Here is a 22,802-nt window from a genome sequence, read left to right on the forward strand (position 1 = left end):
TTAATACAGATTCGATGAAAAAAAAAAACGGGAGGGGAAAACATTAAAAAAATACCACCAAATAAAACGAATGACCTTAATAAATCAACTGTTGCTTTTTTGGATTCCTTTTTCTTGGGGATACTCGAAAAAAGACACAAAATTCCTCACAAGACAAGAAAAAAACATAATTTGGAAACCAGTTTCTGGCTATCGACGTTTAAACCGCAACATTTGATACGAGACCAAAATTTAAAAAAAAAAACTCTCCTTTTGGAGCCACAAAAAACCAGACATGTTCTTCTTGACTACATATGAAGCAGGCCAGACATGCACATACATATTTACGTTTATGAATGTTACCTCCTTTTGTGCCGTTAAATTATTCTCTTTTGAAACTCAGTAAAAGTTTCTTTTAGAGTCTGTAATTACTAATAGGGCATCACTGCGATTTAATAATTAGCATGCTCACTGGAGGTCAAAGGTTCAAATCTTATCTATAAATGAATACGTATTATGTTCGACGAAAAATAAATTCAGTCAGTAGAAAAAAAACTAAGTCTACTGAACTTTCTATTGATTTTTATATGTCAACATTATCAATAGCTGCATGAATATACATATTTATGTTTGCTCCTTAAATCCAAACACACATTATGTGAGTGCCTGGTGACAACCACGTCCCCATATTTATATAATTTTACGGCCACGAAGTTTATCACTCTGATTCTGGTATTCGATGTTTCACTGTAGATGCTGAACTTTGCAACAGTTGGGCGAAAAATACTAGCCTTATTTGAAAGTAAAATCGACGAAATACATTTATTCATTTCTTAAACATCGAACAAAATGGTGTAGTGCCCCATATTGTATCCTGGGAATTTTAAAGATCTTAACATGCTAAAGTCACATCCGAATAAAATCAAAACAATTTTCTTGCATTTGAGTTGTTTTTGGTCTGTTGAACTTTTCTCAGACAAAGCCTTAAACCGAAACAACAACAACAACAATTTTACAGTCTGGAGAACAGCCTTAGCCAACATTTCTGGTTTCATGTTGGGTTTGTTTTTTTTTCGCCTTTTTGATTTTGATGTTATAGTTGTTTTTATTTTGAATTTTTGTACGTTTTTTTTTTGGTTTGAGTATGTTTCGTTCGGTTATGTCGTTAAAAAATATAAAAAAACATTCAAAACTCCTCTTCTTAAACTACTGGCATTACCAGCATCCAAGCAAATGCCATGCCAAATTTTATTTAAGAAAAGGAAGAAAACAACAGCTACCACCAAACAGTGATGGAATGTTTTGTACAGTGCGACGGTTTTTAATATTTTTCAAACTGTTCTAAAGTTTCATTTTTGTACCAAATTTATACATAAATACGACCAAAATAACGTACCTCATCGAAGTAATGGCTCTAGACGAGAAGTATGTTTGGACGAAATCCGCTTCAGACAGTTTGGAGTGCATCGACCGATTCGGTTCTCGTAATATTTTCTTTCGGGTACCTCCTCCACAAAATTTAAAATTTATTTTGACAAGTAAACAAGTATCTGTCGGCTTTGTCGACAGGGTTATACCCTCAGCATGCGTGACATTTTAACTTGCCAAACATAGTCCATTATGGAAGTGAATCTTATTTTGGCAGTCATATCATTGCGATAGATATCGCTCCAACTAGCCATTTCAGTGGGTCTTCATATAACTTTTGGACCATTATAGCAGGAAACATGGACTTGCCCACGAAAAACATAATATCGCTTTAAACAGGACCACAACGAACAGTATTGGTATACATTTCCTAAAGATCTTCGAACAGATCCTAAACTGCACTTAGGCACAAATGTTGAACGTTTTGCGGGAGGTAGCCTAAGGAGAGGACCGATATGGGCCATTTTAGAAATTAAACTAAATTTGGATAAAATATTAAAAGATCCTACGTTGGGCCAATTCGAACTGAAACTTTATATGTATATTATTGTTCCACAAACATCCCAGATGGGACAAGGGAGACTTCTCTCATATCAATGAGTGCACCCCGATTCATATTAGCTCAATGATATGGGACCTACTGTTTATTGCCGAGTCCGAACGGCGTGACCTATGACACCACTTTGTAGAGAAGTTTTACAAGGCTGAAATACTCAGGAGATGTCGCCAACATCACTGAGGGGTATTTTGTTACCGTTGAAAATTTGATGTTGCCTGGCCTAGGAATCAAACCCACGACCTTTAGCGTGCACGGCGGGTGTGCATATCATTGCACCACGGTGACACCTGAAACTATGTTTGGACAAAACATGACGAAGACCAAATTTTGGACCAAATCAGTTGATCAGTTCGAGAGTTATAGTGCTCTCCAGCCACTACATATGGTGCCATAGGAATTTTTTACACCTTTCGGGCTGTTTTATCAAGAAGTATGGACTTGCCCCTGAAAGAACTATTACTGTCGTAATTGAGGCAGCGAATGCAAGTCACTTCAACAAAAATCATAGTGATTCCAGAGCAGGTCTTTAAGTGAACTTATCCGAAATTTTGTGTGGGAGGTACCTGAAGGAGTGGACAAATATAGTCCATATTTGAACCTGATCTATATCTGGTAGATATATAAGGATATGTAAAGTATTGATCAAATCGGTCACTCACTTCAAGAGTAATCGTGCACACAATTTTTCCCAACCTTTTTGAATTTTTGTGGGGGAGGTAACTGAAGGAGTGGACCGATATGGCTTATCTTCGAATTTAAACTAAGTTTGGACAAAATTTTACGAAAGCCAACATTTGGACAGAATCGGCAGATCCTTTCGAGAGTTATCTTGCGCTTCAACCACTACAGACGGTGTCGTAGGGTTTTTGTGCAACTTTCAGACTATTTTCTCAGGAAGTACGAACTTGCCCCTGATGAAACTTGTACCATCATATAGGGGGCAGTGAATACAAGTTGGTACAGCAAAAATCAAAGCGATTCGAGAGCAGCTCCTAAACTGAACTTATCCGAAAATTTGTGTGGAAGGTAACCGAAGGAGTGCAAACCTTATCTAAGCCTGATAGAAGTTTCACCATGTGCAAAGTATGGACCAAATCGATTACTCCCTTCAAGAGTTATCGTGCGCACAAATTTTCCGAACATTTTCGAACTTTTGTGGGGGAGGTACCGGAAGGAGTGGACCGATATAATCCATCTTCGAACTTAAAGTAAGTTTGGACAAAATATTACGAAAGCCAAATTTTGGACCGAATCGGTTGATCTGTTCGAGAGTTATCGTGCGCACCAGCCAGACAGACAGACGCACGTGGCTAAATCAACTCCAAATTGTCTGAAACACATTTCGTTCAAATATACTTCGGGTCTAAAACCATTATTTCAATGAGGCACATTTTGCCCGTATGAACGTTTATATACCCTCGTTAGCATACGAGGGCAGTTCGGAAACTTCTTAGCCTAGCACAAAAAGCGCGGTATAAACAGAAAAAAGTTAAGTGTTTTGGAAACTTCCATCTCTGTTATGAACACATGTTAAATTTTGTTTCGATCTGGCAACTCCTTCATATAGAAACAGGTGTTCAAAAAAGACGCATCCGCAATTTTTTTACAATGGAAAAATAGGAAATGCGTGCTGTCATTAAATATTTACATAAAAAAGGTTTATCGGGACAAGCAATTCATAATGATATGAATGTGTTAGGTGAAAATGCTCCTTCATATGCAACAGTAAAAAATGGGGTTGCTGAATTTAAACGTGGTCGTGCAAGCATTGAAGATGAACCACGTAGTGGACGTCCAAAAACAGCAACAACAACAGAAATTGTAGCCAAAGTGCATGATATGATATTAAATGATCGACGAATAAAAGTGCGTGAAATCGCTAATATCATGGGCATCTCAAATGATCGAGTCCATTTAATTTTGCATGAAGAACTACAGATGAAAAAGCTTTCTGCAAGATGGGTGCCTCATTTGTTAACAGTCTATCAAAAACGCATAAGAATGAACATTTCTCAAGCTTGTTTGGATCGTTTTAAGCGAAATAAAATGGATTTTAAGCGTCGTTTCATAACTGTTGATGAGACATGGATCCACCACTATACTCCAGAGACAAAAGAACAATCCAAACAATGGACTGAAGCTGGAGGAAGTGCCCCAAAGAAGGCAAAAACAATTCAATCGACTGGTATGGTTATGGCAACGTTTTTTGGGACTTCAAAGGTATTTTATTGATTGACTATCTGCAAAAGGGTAAAACAATAAATTCAGAGTACTATTGCAACCTTTTGGATCAATTAAATGTACAAATTCGAGAAAAACGTCCTGGCTTACAACACAAAAAAATAATTTTTCATCAAGACAACGCACCAGCGCACAAGAGTGTTTTAACAATGGCTAAAATCAACGAATTAAAGTACGAGTTGCTTGACCACCCACCTTATTCTCCTGATTTAGCTCCCAGTGACTTTTACTTGTTCCCAAATCTAAAAAAAAATTCTTGCTGACAAGCGTTTTATCTCAAATGAAGATGCAATTACAGTTGTAAACCACTATTTTGAAGACCTTGAGGAAAACTATTTTAATCAAGGGATAGAATTGCTAGAAAAGCGTTGGACTAAGTGTATTGAAGTTTCAGGAGATTATATTGAAAAATAAAAATATATTTGAAAAACTAACTATTCTCTTTCATTGATAGGCTAAGAAGTTTCCGAACCTCCCTCGTAAATGCTGAGGGTATAAAAAATGGTGCGCACGATAACTCTAGAAGGGTGTTACCATATGCTGCGCATCGTAATATTTCTACCAGACATATATCAGGCCATTTCTTCGGGTAGATCCCACACAAAATTTCGAAAAATTGCAGTTTAAGATCTGCAAATTTTCTCAAATTTTAGACTATTGCAACACGTTGTTTTCGAGGCCCCTATTACAACAGTACAATTTTCCTAAGAAAGTGGCCCGAAATCTGTAAATAACCCTACGGCCACCATGTGTGCGCACGAAAGCTTTCGTATCGGATATTGCGTTGGTGGTCCAAACTGTGCATATCGTAATATTTCTGCGAAAGAAATGGTGTTTATCGGTCCACTCCTTCCAAAAGTTCACATAATTTAGGATAAAATGGTTTGCGCTATATCTATTGAACGAACTAAAGGTGTGAACAGAATGAAATACGCCGCTTCTTTCACGCTCAGTTTCATGTAAAATCGGCGTATTTCATTGTGTTTCTACCTTAAGCGATTTGCTGCATACTTTGGGTCTCGTTATGTTTGGTCCACACTTAGTTTAAGACCGAAAATGAACCATAACGATCAACTTATGGTACCTCTCTCTCAAAATTTCAATATTTTTGTTTCAGTGCAGTTTAAGGTCTTTCTTAGGATTCTTTGGAAATTTTTACCGAAGTCACTCGTTGTGCTTTTAATTACAGCAATATTATGCTTTTCGTGGGCAAGTCCATGCTTCCTGGTATAATGGTACAAAGGCTCTTAATTATACAGTGACCAACAGCTCTTAATTATTATTTTAATTAATTATACAAATGACTGGTAGTAACGATATCAATCAAAAGGAATTACTCCCAAGAAAGATTCACTTCCAAAATTGACGGTGTCGGTCCTCTACCGCAAAACTTCTAAGATTTAATCCAAATCCATATTTATGACGGGAAGTTCATATGTCCAAAAAAGGGAAACAAACTTCTGAAAATCTCCTAAATACAAATTTTTTTGGGAAAAGGACTTATTTATTAGCCGGTAATCTATCTGCCCATAGATGAAAGTTTCAATTCACACAAGCTGAGGGTATATCTCTGTCGGCAAAGTCGGTTGATACATTTTTAAACCCTTCACCATAATATGAGGGTATACTCAATTTTGTCATTCCGTTTGTAACGAATCGAAATATTCGTCAGATACCCTACAAAGTAAATATACAGTCGAACTTCTCTATAACTTAGGACTTGTGAAAATTCGATATACAGAGATTATTCTGTGTGAGAATTTCCACTAGTGTCTTAAAAACAACTTCGTTATAGAGAAGTATTCGTTACAGGGGAGATTGTTATAGAGATATTCGACTGTATTCACATTCAGCATAAAATTATATTACCATGTTGGACACAAGGTACATTTGGAAGATTAATTTCTTATATCTTCCATAAAATGAAAAAACCATGTGATGACAAGAATATGCTTTTTGTTTAATATTTATTTGAATTTATTAAAATAGCTTTAGAAACACTTAGCTGACTCGAAAGGAAAAGATAATACAATGGCGCAGTTAGTGTCGTTCAAAAAAGGTTACAATACTTGAAAATCGAATACTTGTCATACAAATGTAACTGGTATGCATACAATAGGGTTGCCACATACATATAGAGTTTTATAGTTTGGTGCAGAAGTATACATATATTACTGCCAGGATGGTTGGTATTGAAAATTAGCTATACCGTTTAGATATGTCCCCCATAGAATTTTACCTCTTAATTTTCGCCACATTATCATATCGACACCTCCAAATAATAGTATGCTAAACTAAAAAGTGAGTTTTGCAGGAGAAGCTCTCAAAGTTTGGACATTTTTTTGAACTTCAGTACTATGCTAAGTCAATATTTGTTTATAACTTCTGTTCGGATTGACCGATCATTACCAAAATTAGACAGAATTTAAGTTAAAAGACGTTCGACACCTCCAAATAATAGTTTGCTTATTCTGAAAAGCGAGTTTTGCAGGACATGCTCTAAAAGTTTGGAAATTTCTTTGACCTTCAGTACTGTGCTAAGGAAATATTTGTTTATAACTTCTGTTCGGATTGTTCGATCATTACCAACATTTTACAGAATTTAAGTTAAAGGACGTTAAATATAAAAATGTAAAGAACTTGAAAACATGCTAAGTCGACTTAGCATACTATTGTTTGGAGGCGTCGATATGGATGGCAGAAAATTGCTATTAAGTCTTCTTTGGGGGCTACAAATACTTTCCAGAAAATTGTCTTTACTGGGGCTCAATTCTTGTTCTATCAAAATTTGAAATGAAAAATATTTCTGTTGATAATTTTGTTTTATTTGGTCCAATTTTATTTCCTATTGTGTATTAGTTAAGCTTTGTCGACCTAAGTTTGTGTAAATAAAAATTCGTTTTTTATTTCATTGGTCCCGACGTTTCGTCAATTTTTGTTGACATCTTCAGGGGATACGTAATAATTTTGAATATATTTACATGAAGGTTTTCGTCAAATAGCACAATGAATGGCAACACATATTTAATTTAAAGACAACTTAAATTATATCACAGATTTCTATATTGCAACTCGGTGAAGTTGCAATATAGAAATCTGTGATATAATTTAAGTTGTCTTTAAATTAAATATGTGTTGCCATTCATTGTGCTATTTGACGAAAACCTTCATGTAAATATATTCAAAATTATTACTATCCCCTGAAGATGTCAACAAAAATTGACGAATCGTCGGGACCAATGAAATAAAAAACGAATTTTTATTTACACAAACTTAGGTCGACAAAGCTTAACTAATACACAATAAGAAAAATATTTCTTTTTTTTCATTTGGCATTTATTTCCTTTATAATTTTTTTTCATTTCACATTTTTATAGAAACAGAATTGATCCCCTGTAGTGCGATTCTCTAACACATTTTTGAGTTACCGACAAAAATCGGTAAAATTAAAATGCAAAATTATGAATGAATTTGCTATCGTTAGAACTTTACGACTACTTATAATTACCGAAATTATAAACATTTTAATTTTACCGACAATTGTCGGTAACTCAAAAAATGAGTTAGAGAATCACACTACTGGTTTATGTTTTGATATAGTCCACATAGAAGGGTGATTTTCAGTATTTTTAGGGTTTTAGCCGCATTATTGTAAAGAAATTTCTAAAATTCCAGATACAGTCTTCGTTGGGAATGTAATAATTACGACAGTAAATTGGTAGAATGTGTAGATCTGTTTTTAATGAATCTTCCTCAAGATTTGGGTAGAGTTAATATCGTCTAGTCTATCGTAGATTGCCTGGTCTAAAACCGTTGACCAAATATTTTAGTCGTTCACATAGTGCGCTCGACAGCAGTTTATATGCGATAGGCAGAAGATTTATACCTTTGTAGTTCGCACAAACCGCCTTTTCTTCTTTCTTGTGCACGGGACAAGCTGGCTGAAGTTCTAATCGTTGGGTATGCAGTCCTCTGTCCAAATGTTGCCAATCAACGGATGCATTTCCCTTATCATTACCTTCTTCTCTGTAAGCTTTTATATCAGTTTTATATCAGTTACCAAATTATCTTAATCATCTTGCAGAGGAATGGACCTTCACGATAGCCTTCATTCTGGTGCTTTAAAGTCTGGTAAACATTTTGGAGTTCCTTCTGGCTCCTTTATATCTAAAGTTTCTCACGCTCATGTGAAGAATGAGAAGTAATTTTTTTTTTCTCTGCTCTACGACTATTTTTCGTTTGCGATTCGTGTTGCTACTTACTGTAGAGTAGTTCTGTATGGCTCGTTTTCCTTTTCAGTTTTCGACGATACTTCTGATCGCGATAGATTGTTGATGTAACCATTCGGTTGTAACCGGATATAGCCCTCATATAACAGTACAAGCCGGTTTTAGGTATTTTGCGAATTTGCTACATTTTTTGACCGATCCGAGATTCCCAGTGGTCACAAAACTTCTTCACTAAAAATTGTCAACAGAGGTCCATGTTTTGGTGTAGTCCCCATATAACGGTACCTCTTTATTTTAAGTGTTTTGAGGAGTTTAACCGCATTTGTTGACCGAACTATCTGTAATTTGATATTTTAGGTTTACAGTGGTCACAAAACATTTCAAAAAACATACATAGTTCCACACATTGATTAGTCCTCATATAAAGGTACCACCCAACGCACACTGGTCGAAACCACTGATCTAGCGGCGCAAAAGTCAAAAAATCGAACTATAAAATTGCGAAATATTTTCCATTATATCGATTACAAACACTTCGCAGACAAAGATTTTGTTTTTTAATTTTTGTTGTTGTAAATATTCACTCAGTTATTCACTATCAAACGCAAGAGTTTTTGTTGCATCAGATTTTAAAAAATTGTTGCAAAAAATTAACTTCATATTTGTTTAAATGTTAAATGCATTCGTAATGAAACTGGACAAGATTTATATTCAATTAATAGCAGAGGGTGAGATTTAAATTATAAAAATTAGTTTGGCGTCTGGAGGTACTTAGTTATATAGCAATACATTTTCAAAAAATTAATTTTTTTTTGTGTTTTTATGGTTTGTATGCGCTTGTTCCATAGATTGAATCTTGTAAACTTAGCCAAACTTAGGTTCGATTATTTTTTGGGGAAAGAAATTGGACTCTCTGGATACGGAATAACCACATTTGGGCTGCAAATATTTGCAAATCTTTTGATGACTGCACTTTTAAAAAAAGGGATTTTGCATGAAATTCATACAAATTTACCTGTGCATTTGTATGGGAGCTAAATCAAAATATGGACCTATCTTGAGAAATGTTTGCAAGGAGGATTTCTACCCCTGGAGACACTATAATACCATACCATAAATATGTTATTAAATATGGGATAACAAGTACAAATTCAACGAATCGGGGGTATCATAAAAGGGGCTACATCCTCAAAATACCGAAAATCTTAAGGTACCGTTATATGGGGGCTATACCAAAACATCAGCCGATATTGTCCATATTTGGCCCATTATTACCCACAGGTACAAGCTGAGTTTGTGCCAAATTTCAGTGACGTATCTCAATATGTTTGCATGTTATTAATTTCGCGCCGCTAGATCAGTGCCTTCGACCACCGTGCAACGGTCCAACAATTTCTCCACCTAATATTGAGGAAAGGAGACAAATTATTCAAAAATATTTTATGGTGATGGTTATAAAACTTTGGTTCGGCACGATTTTTGTACCCTCAGTCCTTACACTAACGAGGTTATATACACTTTCATACGGGCAAAATGTGCCTCATCGAAATAATGTGTGGCTGGTTGGAGCGCACGATACTCTCGAACGGATGAACCGATGTGGTACAACATTTGGCCTTAGTAATATTTTTTCCAAACTTAATTTAAGTCGAAGATGAGCCATATCGGTCTACTCCTTCAAGTAACTCACCCACAAAAGTTCCAAAATGTTCGGAAACATTTTGCACACGACAACTCTTGAAGAGAGTAACCGATTTGGTTCATACTTTCACTTAGTTTAATTTCGAAGATGGGTTATATCGGTCCACTCCTTCAGGTAGCACCCCCACAAAAGTTCAAAAAAGTTCGGAAAATTTGCGCGCACGGTAACTCTTGAAAGAATTTGATGCATACTTTGCACATCGTGAAATTTCTACCAGGCTTAGATGAAGTTTTAATATGGACTCAATCGGTCCACCCCTCGTGTACCACCCACACAAACTTTTGGAAAAGTTCAGTTTAGGGCCTGCTATCTAATCACTTTGATTTTAATTGTAAGAACTTGTATTCACTTTCCCCTATACGACGGTACAAGTATCATCAAGGGCAAGTCCATACTTCCTGAGAAAATATCCTGAAAGGTGCAAAAACCTCCATGATACTGTGTGTACTTGTTGGAGCGCAAGATAAATCTCGAACGGATCACCCGATTTGGTGAAAAATTTGGTCTTCGTAATATTTTGTCCAAACATAATTTATGTTCGAATATAAGCAATATCGGTCCACTCCTTCAGGTACCTCCCCCACAAAAGTTCAAATATTGAACAATTGTTCGCACGATAACTTTTGAAGGGAGTGACCGATTTGGTCCATACTTTACACATCCTAATATATCAACCTGATATATATCAGGTTCGAATGTGGACTATACCTATACTATATACTATACGGGTACCTTGCATACAAAATTTCGGATAAGTTCACTTTAGGACCTGCCCTCGAATCACTTTGATTTTTGTCGAAGCTACTTACATTCACTGCCTCAATTACGACGGTAAAAGTTTTTTTCAGGGCAAGTTCATACTTCTTTAAAAAAAACTGCCCGAAAGATGTAAAAACCCTATAGCTCCATATTTAATACCTGGAAAGCACGATAACTCTCGAACTGGTGCAATATTTGGCCTTCGTCATATTCAAATTTGGTTTCAGTTCGAAGATGGGCAGTACCGGCCCATAACTTCCGGTACTTCCCCCGAATATTAAACAAATAAATCTTAAATGGTATGCACGATATTTCTTGAATAAATTTGGTCCAAACTTTGGATCTCCTAATATGTTTTTCCAAAATTTAGTTTTACTTCTAAAATGGAGGTACCTTAGGATTTCTCCCCCACAAAAGTTCATCATTTGTGTCTAAGTGCAGTTTAAGGTCTGTTAGAAGATCCCTTGGAAATGTTGCTGTTCATTGTGGTCCTGTTTGCAGCGATATTATGTTTTCCGTGGATAAGTCCATGCTACCTAGCATACTGGCCCTGAAGAAAAGATACGACCCCCAAAATAAGATCCACTTCCATATTGGGCTATTTCGGGCCATTCCTTTAAGTATCTCCTCTGCAACACTTTTGAACTTTAATTCTAATCCACATTTTCGTCGGAAAATTAAAATTTACGATTTTTGATTATTTACTTCGACCTTTATTTTAAATATTCTAATTATATTAATTAAAACGAGCTCGAGGTCTTGAAAATTAATTGAAAATTAAAATGTTAAAAAATTGAAAATTAAAATGTTAAAAAGGCCGTATATGAATGTTTCACTTCACATAGGCTTAGGGTATATCCCTGTCGGCAAAGCCGACTGATACTTTTTTACTTGTTGTTGTAGCAACTTGTATTCGTTTCCCATAATACGACAGCACAAGTTTTATCAGGGACAAGTCCGAACTTCCGGTAGAAATAGTGGTTGGACGAATCCGACGGTTCGGTCCAAAATTTGCCATTAGTAATAATTTGTATAAATTTAGCTTAAGTTCGAAGATGGGCCATATCGGTCCACTACTTTGGGTACCTCACAATACACAATTTTAAAAATTTTCGCTAAAATGGTGCTCATGGTAGCTCTCGAAGGCAGTAACCGATTTGGTCCATACTTTACACATCGTAATATTTCAACGAGACAAAGATCAGGTTTGAATGTGGACTATGGACACAAAATTTCCGAAAAGTGCAGTTTAAGGCCTGCTCTCAAATAGCGTTAATTATTTGCAACTACTTTTATTCGCTACCCCCTTTACGAAGGTACAAGTATTTTCAGGGGCAAATCCATGCTTCCTGAGAAAATGGACCTAAAGTTATAAAAAATGACAAAATGTGTAGTGGCTGGAGCCCACTACAACTTTCGAACGGATCTACCGATTGAGTCCAAAATATGGCCAAACATAGCATAAGTTCGAAGATGGGCCTTGTCCGTTCACTTCTTCGAGTACCTCCCCATCTATTCGTAAATTCTTTGGAAAATTATTCCGATGCTACTCCTTGTGGTTCTGTTTACAGCGATATTAGGTTTTGTGGGCAAGTCCATGCTTCCTGACACAGTGAAAACCTCTCAGTTATACGGTGACCACCTGAAATGGCGGGAGGGCGCGCTATCTATCGAAAAGAAATGACTCCCAAAACAAGATCCACTTCCAAAGTGAAATAGGTCGTTGCATTCCTTTATGTAGCTACTCCGCAACACTTTTGAGCTTTAACCCAATTGATGAAATGTTGCCCATAGATGTTAAAAAGGGTACACAATAGGTTGACTCCTAATCCAAAACCTTCTTTGGTACTACGTGACCTACCTTCTATTTCTGATTACAGGCCTATATGCCCCCTATTTCTGTTCGGAAGAAGTACGACATTCCCGGTGGTTCTATTTTGCTTCTGTTGTGATTGCAGGTTTTGTGTTATGTCAATTCGTACTTGTAATCCGAATAGATGTATGATAGCCCACCGCTTAATCGACGTCTTTTAACGTACTCAGCGTAAATACGTTTAATCAATGATTGAAGAGCGTATTAGAAATCGCTTTCGATGTGGACGTTTTGTATCGAAATGATTCAAAATGTGGATTTTTATTATCAGGACAAAATTCTTCTCGTCGTACTGACGTGGTAGATTTAACTGCAAATGACGTTAGGTTTAGTGGTGTGGAGTATTGCATAGTCCGGCAACAGTCTTTTCTTATTTATTTCTCCAGGCTTTTAGTGCTAACCATAAAAAGTACCATTTTTAAAGATTCCATCTCTGTCAAGCAGCTATGTAGGTTTACACAAAAATAACACAACGTGCTCCCTGTGGGAAAACGTTAAAATCAACGAAATCGAAATGCCCCATGCCCAACGAAAACAAAAACATTGCAACGTCACCATCGATAGCAAAAATAAATTGTAACAACAGTTGTTTTTGTAAAAAAAAAAAAACAAAAACGTTTCACTTTTCTGTAATTTACTTTTTTTGTGTGCTGAAAAGCAAATGCGAAATAATGAGAATGCTGTTGCTTACCTTAAAGCCACCTCCGTGGTTTCGAATATGTTTTTTTACTGCATGGACATTATTGTACAGAGAGTATTTTCTTAATTTGTCGCCTTTTTAAAAAGTTGTCGTTTTTTTCTTATTGTTATTCTTACAGAACATTGTTTTGTAATTTACCCCTTTGTTTTTTCGTTTTCCCTTGGGGACCATCCGGAGTAATTACCACACATTTTTATAATTTTTCCATTCACATGAATCACAAGAAACTGAACTATTTTTGTCCAAGTTATTTATCAAATTGCACTTTTTGTTGGAAAAAAATATTTTTTAACTTTAAATTCCAGATCAAAATTCACAAAACAAAAAGATAATCGACTCAAATTTATGAAATGTTATATTATTAACAGAAATGACGGTCGGTTTCTTTTGCAATTGCGTTTTTGTGTTTTGTTGCAACAAATGCAACAATGTGGAGGTCAATTTCATTGTACATAACAATGTGAAGGATATCATTTAAAATATGTAACCAAAACCTTGAAACAGCATACAAAAAAAAATATATTCTTTTAGACTGTCTTCCATTTTGAAATGAGCGGAATTCGAAGGGATCACAGTGCGTTGTTCTATTACTATTAAAAAAATTTAAATAGAATCGTAGTTGTTTATCAAATTGATTTTCAAAATTAATACCATGATTTATAAAGAAAACATTTACCAAAATGTATCCCATTTGGCTATTTAAACCCAAAATTAAATCATATACAAATCTTAGCACCACAACTTGTGCCCAGCACATAAAGTTAGTTAGGTTACGGATATGAAACCATCCATTACACAGACCATGGACTATCATCAGGAGGCATTTTATAGAGAGGAAATTGTTGTTAGTTGTTATTTACCACAAAACGTTGGTCAACAAATAAAACAGAACCCAAAACTAAGTACACACAACAATAATGCCCATAACTATGCAATAAAATATGTGCTTAAATCCAGACGGGGGAAAGAGTTTGAAACTTACGGGTGAGAGAGAATATGAAAACCTTTATCATTTGATGTTGAGCCGTTTGGCAATGACTGTGATGATGCTGCTTTTGATGATGACATTCAAACATATTTCGGTACAAGCAGGACACTACAATGTGATGTCACAGTTCTGTTTTGCATGTATGGAAAGGCAAGTAGGAAAACTATTACATTTTGCATGTTCTCTGTGTGAAATATTCAAATGATAATTTTTATGGAAAACACACAAATTTCCGACAGTTATGATAATTCAAAAATTCTTTTTGTCAGCGATGAATGAATTCAATTGTCTACATCGCACGGAAAACATGGGGTTATGCTAGAACAAAACGTCAACCGGTAATGGCAACCGCCACACGTACTCTTATTGAAAACATGACATAATACGTACTGCAACACTGATGCAGACAGACAGACACAAATAATGACAACTATAAACTTTGTGTTCAAATATTTTACCACAATTGAAACCATCCAACATAAATCCTGCAATAATAATAAAATTATAAGTAGGTCTTGGAAAGTGTACATACACATTTACTATTGCCTAATATGTACATTAGGGTGAGCTTTTTTGAAAATTGAAAAACTACCATAAAATAAGAAAACGGAAAATGTAAAGAAATACTTTCATACTTATTATTGTAAACAATTTTCCTCAGCTTTGTATACATGTACATATACTGTGTCGTCCAAAATTAAAGCACCCATCAAAAATAAAACGCTTGCATTTGAATTAAAAATTGTGACAATATTAAACGGCAAGCGTTTTATTTGAGAGATTCCATCGTGAAAAATTATTTTCTAGTCTTAAGTGCATTTATAAATAAAAAACTTTCAGTAATTTAATTTTTTGACCACTGACAACCCCACAACAAAATTATAGCCATGTTAGGCCGAAAATGTAGATAAAAACGTTAAAATGCCAGAAATCGAGTGGTACCGTTATATAAGGGCTATAGCAAAACCTGGACGTATGTCCATAATATTTAGTGGGGAAGTTTCTGTACCATTAGGAACCCCAAATGCAAATTACAGCCAATTCGGCCTAAAAATGAAGATAGAATCCTTAAAATACTTTTAATCGGGTGGTACCGTTTTTTGGGGGCTATAGGAAAAAATGGACCCATATTGGTTTTGTTTTCATATTCATGTATTGTCATCCAAATAGAAAAGTGTGTAAAGTTTCAGTTCGATTGGTCAACTACAACTGTGTTAAAACTGAGTTAGATTTGAACTAAACGGACAGCAAAGCAAGTTAAATAAAACACTGTTAAAATATAAACTAAATGAATTTCGAATTAAATAAAAAAATATAAGTGGTCAAAACTAAAGCACCCCCAATTTAAGGAACAAAAAAGTAAAAAGTCGTTAAGTTCGCCCGTCCCGAACTTAATAAGAATAATGAGTTTCCTTTCACAATTTTTGGTGGAACAATTTTTCGACAACAGATACTCCAAATGCCTTAATTATCTAAACTAATCTAAAAAAATACGTTCAGCCAACTACGGGGCTATATCAAAGTGTGGACCTATATTTACAATTGTTGGTGGAAAATTTTAAACAGCAGGTAAAATCCAAAGTCAAGGTACGAGTAGTTTCGTCAAACAATGTAGCTTATGCTTGGTTAACATTTACGAAATCCACTCGATTTCAACTGTCAAATCCATAGGTCAAACATCAAATAAAATCCAATGGATTTCAGATGAGATTTCAATTGACGTTTGAGCTATTGAATTGACAGTTGGAATCGAGTGGATTTCGTAAATGTAAAAATAGCATTCGACCCTCAAAATACGGAAAATCGGGAGGTACGGTTGACGATTTTTAGTGAAGAAGTTTCGTGACCACGGTTGACGACTTTTAGTGAAGATGTTTCGTGATCACTGAAAAATTCAAATGTCAAATTACAGTTACGCTGTGGTTCCGTCAGTGGAAAAAAATCTAACATTTTATGGCGACAAATTTGATTGTGATTGAAAGAAATATTCTCTAAACACATTAAATTTTTAATATCCCATAATATTTTTGCCAATTTACAGCGGTAAAATGTCGAGTTAAGTCGAAGAAGTTGAGACTTGTATGTGGTGCCTTAAAAACGAAAAATAGATCCGCAAAGCATTCGTAGTTTATGAGTGAAACTAAAAAAATTGAAAAGGTAAATGTACAATTTCCAAAATGAAACTTATAGTTGATGGTAGTGACTATGTTTTTACGAACAAATATATTGAAAATTCGTTTTCTAACTTCCTTAAAAAAATTCTTTTTAAATGACTTTTTGTGATATTAAAAATATGTGCTATTTTAAATTTATGTTGAGTCTTACTAAAGGTGGCCCCGTAAGGGCAAGTCCATATTTTTTTAAATACAGGGGAAAGTCTCTAGTTTACGATAAAACGAGATCCTGCTGTAAGTTATTCCTCTTATACCACGCCTGTAAAATCGCCAAAATTCCGAAAATCTGGAGCTACGTTTATATGGGAGCTATACCTAAACGTGGACCTATATTGAACATTTTTTGCAAGGAGGTATTTTGCTCCCTCAGAACTCAAAATGCTAAATTGCAGCCGAATCGGTTGGAGAATTTCGCTAAAATCGCCAAAATTCCGAAAATCTGGAGCTACATTTATATGGGAGCTATACCTAAACGTGGACTTATATTGAACATTTTTTGCAAGGAGGTATTTTGCTCCCTCAGAACTCAAAATGCAAAATTACAGCCGAATCGGTTGGAGAATTTGGCTAAAATCGTCAAAATACCGAATATCGGGAGGTAAGTTTATATGGGAGCTATACCTAAACGTGGACCTATATTGAAAATTTTTTGCACGGAGGTGCATGAAAGATACCAAGGATGAAAGATACCAAGGAACGGTCCTGACCGGCTTTAACATGGTAAAGTCCAGGATTTATCTTTGTCCCTCTCGCATCTCAAGTGGACACTGGCCTCCACGTGGTGGCACCTGGGGAGCTGCCTTTAACACCCGTTAAAGGTAGTGAGCTAACATCTGCCGAGCGTTCACCCATAACAAAAGTCTATAGTCGGACTGAGCCGACCATGGGATACCCTATATCACTATCCATGGACAATCGCTCTCCACGGAACTTATTTTCAATGATTTTGAAAATTTAATTATCAAATATCAGAGATGTAATGTATTATACTTATGACCAAAACCAAAAAGTTATCTAGCATGACAAAGACATTTTTGTAGCAGGAAAGGAAAATTTAGTTCACGCAAACTAAAATGTAATGAAACCCACTTATGTAGTACTACCACTTCCGTTGTGTAACCGCTACGTTATTGAAATTTTTACCAATTTCACACAAAAGTTTCAGACCATTTAACCCGCTAACTATTATCTGATCTTTACGTTGTTTTGTATGCTTCTTCTTCATCAGAAACTCAAACTATTACTTTGACCTACAGAGCCGCTACAAAATTGGTAAAAATTTTGTTTTTGGTCCATTTCATTCCCTGATATTTCACGATCATGAGCAAAAACTAATCATTTCTATTCTGGCCCGAACCCAACCTCGTTCGTTACAATCGGTCCATAATTGCGGCCTTAAGCTTGTTTACAATTTTTAATGGACGGACACACATCGCTAAATCGCTTTATCTCGTCGAGATATGAATTTTGGCATACCATATAGGACGAATATTTCGTGGTGTTACATAAACTTTTGGAGAGACAATATGTAGCATGTGATAAAAATGTGGTTCTCTACTCAGAACCCATTATATATTAGGCAGTAGGCCCATTATCTAGCAAACACTTGCAATTTATTTGCAATTTACATCAGGGGAAAGGTCAGTAGTTTTTTCCCATATGTAGGCTACTTTGCGAAATATATATGTCCTCAAGGAATTAACAAATCGACCAAAAATAAAATTTTTATATTTTTCATATAAAAGTAATGGTCCATTTCAACCGCTAAAGAATATCAGATCATCATTCAAAATTGTAGGCATCTTTTTCGTCCTATACTCTTACCCGATGCAAAATTTTGTGACTATTGATGTATAATTGCGACTTCTAGCGAGTTTATTATTACACTCCAAACAAATAACGGAATATATTAGGCTGTAACTCTGTTATCTGATCATGCACACCAACATAATTGGCATCAATTGAAAGGTCAAGCGTTCCACTTTCAAGTATATCTCACTTGTCCAGAATGTCACTTCCAGGAATTAAGATATAAGCTGTATATTAAAAATTTTCAAAATTTTCACACAAAAGTTTTGGTCCATTTAACCCTCTAAATATTATCCGATCGCCATCTCAAATTGCAAGCTTCTCCTTTGTGATATACTCTTACCTTATTTAAAATTACGCGTTGATCGGACTATTATTGAGACCTACAGAGCCGCTAGAAAATTGGATAAATATTGTGATTTTGGTCCGTTTAACCCGCTAAATATTTCATTAATATATAAGAATAGGGATCTATTCTGGTCTGAACCCGACCTCCATACAAAATTTCGTGACGATCGGTCCATAATTGCGGCCTGGAGCGTGTTTACAATTTATAATGGACAGACGGACGGACGGACGGACGAACACACATCTCAAAATCGCTTTATCTCGTCGAGATATGAAGATTGGTATACCACATTGGGGGTCTCCGACGAATATTTCGCGGTGTTACATGAATTTTTACCAAAACAAACTTATAATACCCTTTTCCACATTGTGGTATTGGTTATAGGTAGAGTGCTCAGGATATGGAAAGAACATTTTTCCAAACTGTTGGTATCCGATAGCAGTGAAGACGGCGAAGATACCACAGATCCAATCCCAGAAGATGGTATTGAATGTATACCGCCCAGCCAAGATGAGGTAAGGACAGCAATAAACCGGCTGAAGAATAATAAGGCGGCAGGAGCAGATGTCCTACCAGCCGAGCTGTTCAAAACCGGAGGCGACACGCTGATAAGGTGTATGCATCAGCTAGTTAGCACTATCTGGCAGGAAGAACGCGTACCCGACGATTGGAACCTGAACATCCTATGTCCAGTCCACAAGAAGGGTGATAAGACTATGTGCTCCAATTACAGGGGCATAAATCTGCTCAATATTGCATATAAGATAGTATGGTCAATGAAATTATTGGACCCTATCAGTGCGGCTTTAGACTTGGCAAATCCACCATTGACCAGATATTTACCTTGAGACAAATCCAGGAAAAAACCGAAGAAATGCAGTTCGACACCTTTCATATTTTCTTCGATCATAAAGCAGCATTCGACAGCCCTATAAGTTCAAAGTTGTTCCAAGCCATGTCTGATTGTGGTATTCCTGCAAAGCTCATTCGCCTTGTAGAATGGCATTAACTGAGACGAGATCCTCAGTTAAAATAGGAAAGAACCTCTCCGAAGAGTTTATTACCAAAAGAGAATTCAGACAAGGAGACGGCCTGACGTGTGATCTATTCAACATCCTGCTGGAAAAGGTCATACGATACGCGAAGGTCAAAAGAAATGGAACGATATACACGAACAGCCATATGTTACTGGCTTATGCCGACGACATTGACATCATGGGTCGATCGGTAAAGGAAGTAACTGACACCTTTACAAAAGTCGAAAGAGAATCTGCTAAAGTTGGTCTGGCAGTAAACGGCGAAAAAACCAACTTGATGGTATAGACGCGTAATATGTCCACAAACCCCGCACCATCTGTGAATGTTGGTACCTACAATTTTGAAGTTGGAAAGGCCTTCCTCTACATCGGCACCGCCATAAACACAACTAATAACATCAGTTGTGAAATACGAAGAAGAATAGTGTTGGCTAACAGATGCTACTTTGGGCTGAGTAAGCAGTTTAGGAATAAAGCCACCTCTCGCCAAACAAAAGTAACACTTTACAAAACACTGATACAACCCGTGCTAATGAATGGTTCCGAAGCATGGGTACTTGCTCAATCAGATAAGGCAGCGCTTGGTGTGTTCGAGAGAAAAATTCTTCGAAAGATCTACGGGCCAATCTGTGTTGACGGCGAATATCGGCGTCGTATGAACAACGAGCTGTATCAACTATACGAGAACAATGACATCAATGTAGTTGAACGAATCGAGATACAACGATTGCGATGGCTAGGCCATGTTATAAGAATGAGTGATGATGAACCCGCTAAAAAGGCGTATAAATACGGGCCGCATGGAGGTTTTCGCAGATCTGGAAGGCCAAAGCTTCGTTGGAGTGAACAAGTGAAACGAGATATCAGAAAGCTACATATCACAGATGGGAAAATACAGCAGCAAACAGGGAGGATTGTAGATTTTTCTCAGTTCGGCTTATGGAACAAATGTTCTGTAAAAGGCTAGCTAAGTAAGTAAGTATGGTGTTACCTCCGAAGTCAAAATACAAAATTACAGCCAAATCGACTGGAAAATTTGGCTAAAATTGATTATAACTATTTTTGGCACTCCTTTCCATACAAGTGGGGCCACGAACTAGCTCACGATTTTTTGTGGAAAAGTTTCGTGACCACAGAGAGCCTTAAATGTCATATTACAGCTAGTTCGATTAAAAATCGTAGATAAGTTCCTCAATATACCGAAAATAGGTAGGCACTGCCATATGGGTGCTGTAGCAAACTATGGACCTATGTTGACGATTTTTGGTGGAGAAGTTTCGTGACTACTGAGCCCCTCAAATGTCAAATTACAGCTAGTTCGGGAACCCTAGCTTGGTTATTGTTACTATACACACCATTAAAACTGTGGAATTTCTGTATAAACTAGGCTGTAGCTCTGTTATCTGAGCACGTACATCAATAACACTGTGCAAGAAAATTCAATTTTTTTCAAAATGATGGGAAAAATCGAGTAGATTATGAAAGTAAAGCTAAAAATATGAGACACGTTTATCGGCGTTTTTAATTTTTTCGAAATATTCGAGTTAAGATATCTTTGAATCTTTGCATTTTAGGTATATAGTGTCTTTGGCAACTTTACAGAGGAGTATGTGGGCAATATTTTTGTTAAAAATTTTAACCCTCATGCGGTTCATCAAAGGGGTCTTTTTTGTCCTTTTTTCAAAAATCTTTCAAAAACTCCTTAAAAATGTGATTGTATCAAATCCAAATATTCTACAAAATTGTTCGCCATAAAATTTTACTATAGGTCTCAGAGTTCACCAAATCTGTAACTCTTGTCTAATCGCCAGGAATCCCTAAAAATGAAAAACACGTTTTAGGGTTAAAGTCGGACTTCATCTGAGTTTATTCAAAATTGTCCCACAAAACATAATTTTAGAGAGATGATGTCAGAGACTTCGTCAAATTTCACTATGGGTCACCAAAGAAATAAAATGTCTATTTACATTTTATAGCATGAAAATATCAGTATCAATTTTGATGAAAAACATGAAAATATTTCCCAATTTTTTTGATGAAGAATTGTTCCTTCTTTGTCTAGTTGATCTCTTCTTCTTTCTTTCTTAGCTGGCCTTTTACAGAACATTTGTTCCATAAGCCGAACTAAGAAAAAATCTCCAATCCTCTCTGTTTGCTGCTGTATTTTCCCAATCTGGGATATGTAGCTTTGTGATATCTCGTTTCACTTGTTCGCTCCAACGAAGCTTTGGCCTTCCAGATCTGCGAGAACCTCCATGCGGCCCGTATTTATACGCCTTTTTAGCGGGTTCATCATCACTCATTCTTATAACATGGCCTAGCCATCGCAATCGTTGTATCTCGATTCGTTCAACTATATTGATGTCATTGTATAGTTGATACAGCTCGATGTTCATACGACGCCGATATTCGCCGTCAACACAGATTGGCCGTAGATCTTTCGAAGAATTTTTCTCTCAAACACACAAAGCACTGCCTTATCTGCTTGAGCAAGTACCCATGCTTCGGAACCATACATTAGCACGGGTAGTATCAGTGTTTTGTACAGTGTTATTTTTGTTTGACGAGAGGTGGCTTTATTCCTAAACTGCTTACTCAGCCCAAAGTAGCATCTGTTAGCCAACACTATTCTTCTTCGTATTTCACAACTGATGTTATTTGTTGTGTTTATGGCGGTGCCGAGGTAGACGAAGTCCTTTACTACCTCAAAATTATAGGTACCAACATTCACAGATGGTGCGGTGTTTATGGACATATTACGCGTCGATACCATCAACTTGGTTTTTACGCCGTTTACTGCCAGACCAACTTTAGCAGATTCTCTTTCGACTTTTGCAAAGGTGTCAGTTACTTCCTTTACCGATCGACCCATGATGTCAATGTCGTCGGCATAAGCCAGTAACATGTGGCTGTTCGTGTATATCGTTCCATTTCTTTTGACCTTCGCGTCTCGTATGACCTTTTCCAGCAGGATG

The sequence above is a fragment of the Musca autumnalis genome, unplaced genomic scaffold (genome assembly GCF_047663935.1).
Source record: "Musca autumnalis isolate F117 unplaced genomic scaffold, ASM4766393v1 scaffold_4, whole genome shotgun sequence".
Classification (NCBI taxonomy): Eukaryota; Metazoa; Arthropoda; class Insecta; order Diptera; family Muscidae; genus Musca; species Musca autumnalis.